General features: G+C 42.4%; 1 protein-coding gene across 5 annotated transcripts in view; it reads left to right on the top strand.

The window, feature by feature from the left end:
* Positions 1–714: 714 nt before the first annotated feature.
* Positions 715–6,167, top strand: part of LOC118388127 (soluble lamin-associated protein of 75 kDa-like) — a 30,267-nt gene continuing 24,814 nt past the window's right edge. For 2 of the 5 annotated variants that reach the window (XM_052525912.1, XM_052525911.1), the window contains exon 1: positions 717–1,107. The gene's annotated coding sequence lies outside the window, so the exon portion shown is untranslated. Of the gene's footprint in view, positions 1,108–1,246; positions 1,413–6,167 lie in introns of those variants that run through there. The other 3 variants (XM_052525910.1, XM_052525908.1, XM_052525909.1) reach the window with 3 other exon arrangements.

The following is a 6,167-nucleotide window of genomic DNA, read 5'->3' as shown; positions in this document are numbered from 1 at the left end:
TGTCCTTTTATTTTCACCAGCACAAGGTGCACCTGTGTAATGCTGTTTAATCAGCTTCTTGATATGCCACACTTGTCAGGTGGATGGATTGTCTTGGAAAGGAGAAATGCTCACTAACAGGGTTGTAAACAAATTTGTGCACAGAATATGAGAGAGAAAAACGTATTTCTGTGATCTTTTATTTCAGTTCATGAAAAATGGGACCAACATTTTAAATGTTGCGTTTATATTTTTGTTCAGTATAAAGGGTGAATAATGGGCGTTTTTCAGGCACAGTTTCAGGATGGGTCTGATTTATAACAGAAAACATGCTTATGTGTGGTGTGCCCCAAGTAGATAAATCTCAATATTTTAGAATTTGCACAGTTTTATTCAGAAATGGCACACACAGATATTTAGTGTGGTTATAAAAGAGGCCCCTGGTTTACACAGGCAGCCAATTCGGATATTTTGTCACTAATTGGTCTTTCGACCAATCAGATCAGCTCTGAAAAAGAGTTTTGACGTGACAAGGTCTGATGTGATCTGTCTGGCTGTGTAAATGCAGCCTACTATTCCCATGCTTGTTGCTGGGCTGAAAAGAGAATCATCTCTCAATGATTTGACTCCATCTACTGTTCAAAGGCTGCGTCTACACAGGCAGCCCAATTCTGATCTTTTTTGTTCCACTAATTGGTATTTCGACCACCTCGATCACCTCAGATCTTTTCACATCATCTCTGTGTAATTGTAAAGCACCAGTATCACACACGTTGTGAATATATTGATATGTCGCCTAGTCTAGGATTACTTCAAATAAATGCTTTTATGATAGAGAAACAGTGAAAATCAAGTTCTAACTTGGAAAGAATTTAGAGGATATAGGCCACTATAAAAAACAATCTTGCACTTTGCTCTTATAATGTTTTAAATACATATTTGAGACATCAGTCCCAGCAGCCAAAGAACGGAACGCGCGCATCATGGGGAGCGTACGCACTGTGGCGCAGGCTACAAGCTATTAGCACCCGAGGCGTTCGAGGGTTTAAAAAACATTCAAGGAATAAACCGTGTAGTTGGTGCAATAGAAGTAAAAGAAACTGCATACGTGTCATCAGCAGGATAAAGGTGGGTTTCCGATTATTTCACGAACAACACAATGTATTTTAAATTGGAGACATTTGTAGATTGTTGCGGGAGTGTTTGGAGTCCTGAAACGCGCTGGGATGAGATGGTTGGTGTGGCCGCTGTTTCGGCCCTGCTGATGAGGGGAAGCATCACTTTAGACAGTATTACAGAATGGCTCACTGAGAACAGCTACCGTTTTCGAATTTTAAATGTACGTGTGGGGTGATTTTGAATTTAGGACTGTGCTGGATGGATACGTTTGGATAGGGCCGGTGTTTTCTCAAGTGGCGGCATCCAAGAACAATGTAAGGAATTTGGAAATGGAATCTGAAGTATCAGGTGACGTGCTGTGGGAAATCAGGATTCGCAGAAGATTAGGTCCGAAGTTATTGTTCGTTCACCTGGGTTACTCGATCTAATTGCATTTCGCATAGTGTTTGATGAACTTCGATAGGTCTACATAGTGGCTCGTTTTTGCTGAATCGGCCCTAACACAGCCAGGCCTCTCCTATAACCTACGAGAGATCGTAAAGTTGATGTGCGTGTGTGTATTGTACTCTTCTCGTTCACCAAGGCTAAATTATAGTATAGGAGAGAGGTCCCTCTTCTGACGTTTCACATTATTGCCACCAGATAGGGCTAGGCTACTTAGAAACGTGAACACAGAGTGAAGGTCTGGTTAAGGAATGTTATGTAACTTCAGAGAGGTGTGTTTTTATATATCAATCTCCCAGAGAGAGGGGATGTGTGAGGGTATGTAAGGAAAGCAATCCATTATGTTACTGCGAGCAAAACAATGTTTCTATAACGTGTGTGTGTGTGTTAAAAAAAGCAAAACTGCTCAAGATCTTCCACTTCGACATTGGTATTTGTCTGAGTGCACACACTATTAACTTTGTGGTGGCTACATCTGCTGTGTGACATCCTATATGTACCTATGAGCAAGCTCTGAAGCCCCGACTGGGTGTCTGTTTCCTGCTCTGCCCCTATAGACCAGTGTTATGTAACATATGCTACACACAAGTGCACAGCAGGGCATGTGCAGTCGAGAGTTGACAACATCAGGTATTTACTGTATGTGCAGTGGGTAGGTGTAGGTTGTGCTTTTGTTTCTATTTGGTTGTTTGATGGTCAGTTTGGATTAGATGTTTTTAGTGCAATTAGTGTGGAGCTCTTTTTGGCCTTTGTCAAATAAAATAGTATTTGTAACATGCTCCGAATACAATAGGTGTAGACCTTACAGTGAACTGCTTACTTACAAGCCCTTAATGAAATAATGCAGTTAAGACAAATACGTGATAAGAAATAAAAGTAACAATTAAATAGCAGCAGTAAAATAACAATAGCGAGGCTATATACAGGGGGTACAGAGTCACAGGTTAGTCGAGGTAAAATACTCATGTAGATAAAGTGACTGTGCATAAATAAACAGATTAGCATAAGGGAGGGAGGGGTAGGCAGGCAATGTAAATAGTCTGGGGAGTCATTTGATTAGATGTTCAGGAGTCTTATGGCTTGGGGGTAGAAACTGTAGAGAACTGCCTTTTGGACCTAGACTTGGTGCTCCAGTACCGTTGGTCGTGCAGTAGAGAACAGTCTGACTAGGGTGGCTGGAGTCTTGGACAATTGTTTTGGGCATTTCTCTGACACCACCTGGTATAGAGGTCCAGGATGGCAGGAAGCTTGGCCCCATAGATGTACTGGGTCGTACACACTAACCTCTGTAGTGCCTTGCGGTCGGAGGCTGAGCAGTTGTCATACCGGGCAGTGATGCAACCAGTCAGGATGTTTTTTTATGGTGCAGCTGTTGAACCTTTTGAGGATCTGGGGACCCATGCCAAATCTGTTCAGTCTCCTGAAGGGGAAAAGGTTTTGTTGTGCCCTCTTCACGACTGTCTTGGTGTGCTTGGACCATGATAGTTTGTTGGTGATGTGGACACCCAATGAACTTGAAGCTCTCAACCTGCTCCACTACAGCCCCATCGATGAGAATGGGGGCGTGCTCGGTCCTCCTTTTCCTGTAGTCCACAATCGTCTCCTTTGTCTTGCTCACATTGAGGGAGAGGTTGTTGTCCTGGCACCACACTGCCAGGTCTCTGACCTCCTCCCTATAGGCTGCCTCATTGTTTTTGGTGATCAGGCCTACCACTGTTGTCATCAATGAACTTAATGATGGTGTTGGATATGTGCCTGGCCATGCAGTCATGAGTGATCAGGGAGTACAGGAAGATACTGAGCACGCACCCCTGAGGGGCACCTGTGTTGAGGATCAGCATGGCGGATGTGTTACCCTTTTTTTATATTCAGAGGTGGAAACTTTCTGTGGGAATATATGGGAATTAATATTAACACCATTTAAATGTAATGTTGTTTTTTTTGCATTGAATATATTCACCATATCATATGGAGACAGAAACCAACCTTTTACATTATCATAATTAGACATAATAGCAAATGATGAAATCCTTCCAAAATAAGTAATAAAAAAACGATTTTAGTTACAGATTGAACTTTAATTAAATGAGTTGACTCTTCACATGGAATGATTTCACTGAACAACAAAAGGGAAAATTGAATGATCCCCCAATGATCTGTCACATCTCCCCAAATGTTTTCAACATGCATCTGTAAAATGACAATCTAGAAACTAAAGCTTTGGTTGTCTTCCTCAGGCTTCCATGTCTTCTCCCTGGACCTCCTCAATGTCCACCTCTTGACCATCAGACTCTGAGGCCTCATCTTTACTGTCACTTTCCAACCTTGTTGAGGATGGCTTGTTGTCAGGCTCAAAAAGCCTCAAATTTGCCCGGATGGCAATTTTTCAACCCTTGTATTGGTCAGCCTGTTGCGTGCTTTGGTGTGTGTGTGTGTGTGTTCCTAAACAAGGACCAGTTGCGCTCTGAGGTGGCTGATGTTGGTGGGATTTGGAGGATGATGGAGGCCACAGGGGAAAGAGCCTCAGATCCACAAAGTACCTTCCACCAGGTGGTTGATGAGATATGTTGGCACGACTGCCATATTGCATCTCCATCCCAAAGCCCTTGCTTGGAAGTGGACTTCACCAGACTGCCAAGAACCTTGCCCTCATCCAGGCCAACGTGGCGAGACACGGTAGTGATGACACCATAGGCCTTGTTGATTTTTTATTATTTAAAAAAAAAAAAAAAAAAATTCAACCACTCCACAAATGTCTTGTTAGTTTTGGAAAGTCGATTAGGACATCTACTTTGTGCAAAGCACAAGTCATTTTTACAATAATTGTTTACAGACAGATTATTTCACTTAAAATTCACTATCACAATTCCAGTGGGTCAGAAGTTTACACACACTAAGATGACTGTGACTTTAAATAGCTTGGAAAATTCCAGAAAATTATTTCATGGCTTTAGAAGCTTCTGATAGGCTAATTGACATCATTTGAGTCAATTTTATTTATTTCAAGGCCTACCTTCAAACTCAGTGCCTCTGCTTAACATCATGGGAAAATCAAAAGAAATCAGCCAAGACCTCATGGAAAACAATGTAGCCCTCCACAAGTCTGGTTCATCCTTGGGAGCAATTTCCAAACTCCTGAAGATACCACGTTCATCTGTACAAACAATAGTACGCAAGTATAATCACCATGGGACCACGCAGCCGTGAAACCGCTCAGGAAGGAGACGTGTTTTGTCTCCTAGAGATGAACGTACTTTGGTAAGAAAAGTGCAAATCAATCCCAGAACAACAGCAAAGGACCTTGTGAAGATGCTGGAGGAAACGGGTACAAAAGTATTTTTATATCCACAGTAAAATGAGTCCTATATGGACATAACCTGAAAGGCCGGTCCGCAAGGAAGAAGCCACTGCTCCAAAATCGCCATTACAAAAGCCAGACTACGGTTTGCAACTGCACTTGGGGACAATGATTGTACTTTTTGGAGAAATGTCCTCTGGTCTGATGAAACAAAAACAGAACTGTTTGGCCATAATAACCATCGTTACATTTGGTGGAAAAAGGGGGAGGCTTGCAAGCCGAATAACACCATCCCATCTGTGAAGCTAGGGGGTGGCAGCATCATGTTGTGGGGGTGCTTTGCTGCAGGAGGGACTGGTGCACTTCACAAAATAGATGGCAACATGAGGCAGGAAAATTATGTGGACATATTGAAGCAACATCTCAAGACATCAGTCAGGAAGTTAAAGCTTGGTTGCAAATGGGTCTTCCAAATGGACAATGACCCCAAGCATACTTCCAAAGTTGTGGCAAAATGGCATGAGGACAACCAAGTCAAGGTATTGGAGTCGCCATCACAACGCCCTGACCTCAAGCCTATAGAACATTTGTGGGCAGAACTGGAAAAGCGTGTGGGAGCAAGGAGGCCTACAAACCTGACTCCGTTACACCAGCTCTGTCAAGAGGAAAGGGTCAAAATTCACCCTACTTATTGTGGGAAGCTTGTGGAAGGCAACCTGAAACATGTGACCCAAGTTAAACAATGTAAGGGCAATGCTACCAAATACTAATTACATATACTCAAACTTCTGACCTACTGGGAATGTGATGAAAGAAAATAAAGGTGAAATCTCATTCTCTCTACAATTATTCTGACATTTCACATTAAAATAAAGTGGTGATCCTACCTGACCTAAGACCGGGAATTTTTACTAGGATTAAAATGTCAAGAATTGTGAAACTGAGTTTAAATGTATTTGGCTAAGGTGTATGTAGGCTTTCGACTTCAACTGTAGCTTCTGTGGTCCATGGTCATTGACTGCCTTCAGCTCATCTGCAATGTGTGTCTGTTTTCCCTCGTCTGTGCTCTTGTAGAATACTGGTTGAGGGGTGGAGATGTAGTTAATTATTCCTTGCCCACGAACATTCGACCACCCATCAGAGATGATTGCAATAGTCTGCTTTCTCTATGATTTGCTTGACTTTCACATGAACTCTGTTGAACTCTGCATCCAGCAAATTAGTAGATAAAGCATGTCTGGTTGAAGGGGTATATGCTGGGCAAAGAACGCTCAGAAATCTTTTCCAATACTCATTGCCTGTGGGCATCAGAGGTGAACCAGTTGCA

Source organism: Oncorhynchus keta, chromosome 9 (genome assembly GCF_023373465.1).
Source record: "Oncorhynchus keta strain PuntledgeMale-10-30-2019 chromosome 9, Oket_V2, whole genome shotgun sequence".
Taxonomy (NCBI): Eukaryota; Metazoa; Chordata; class Actinopteri; order Salmoniformes; family Salmonidae; genus Oncorhynchus; species Oncorhynchus keta.
Note: the sequence above shows the minus strand (reverse complement) of the source record. Positions and strands in the feature narration are given on the sequence as shown.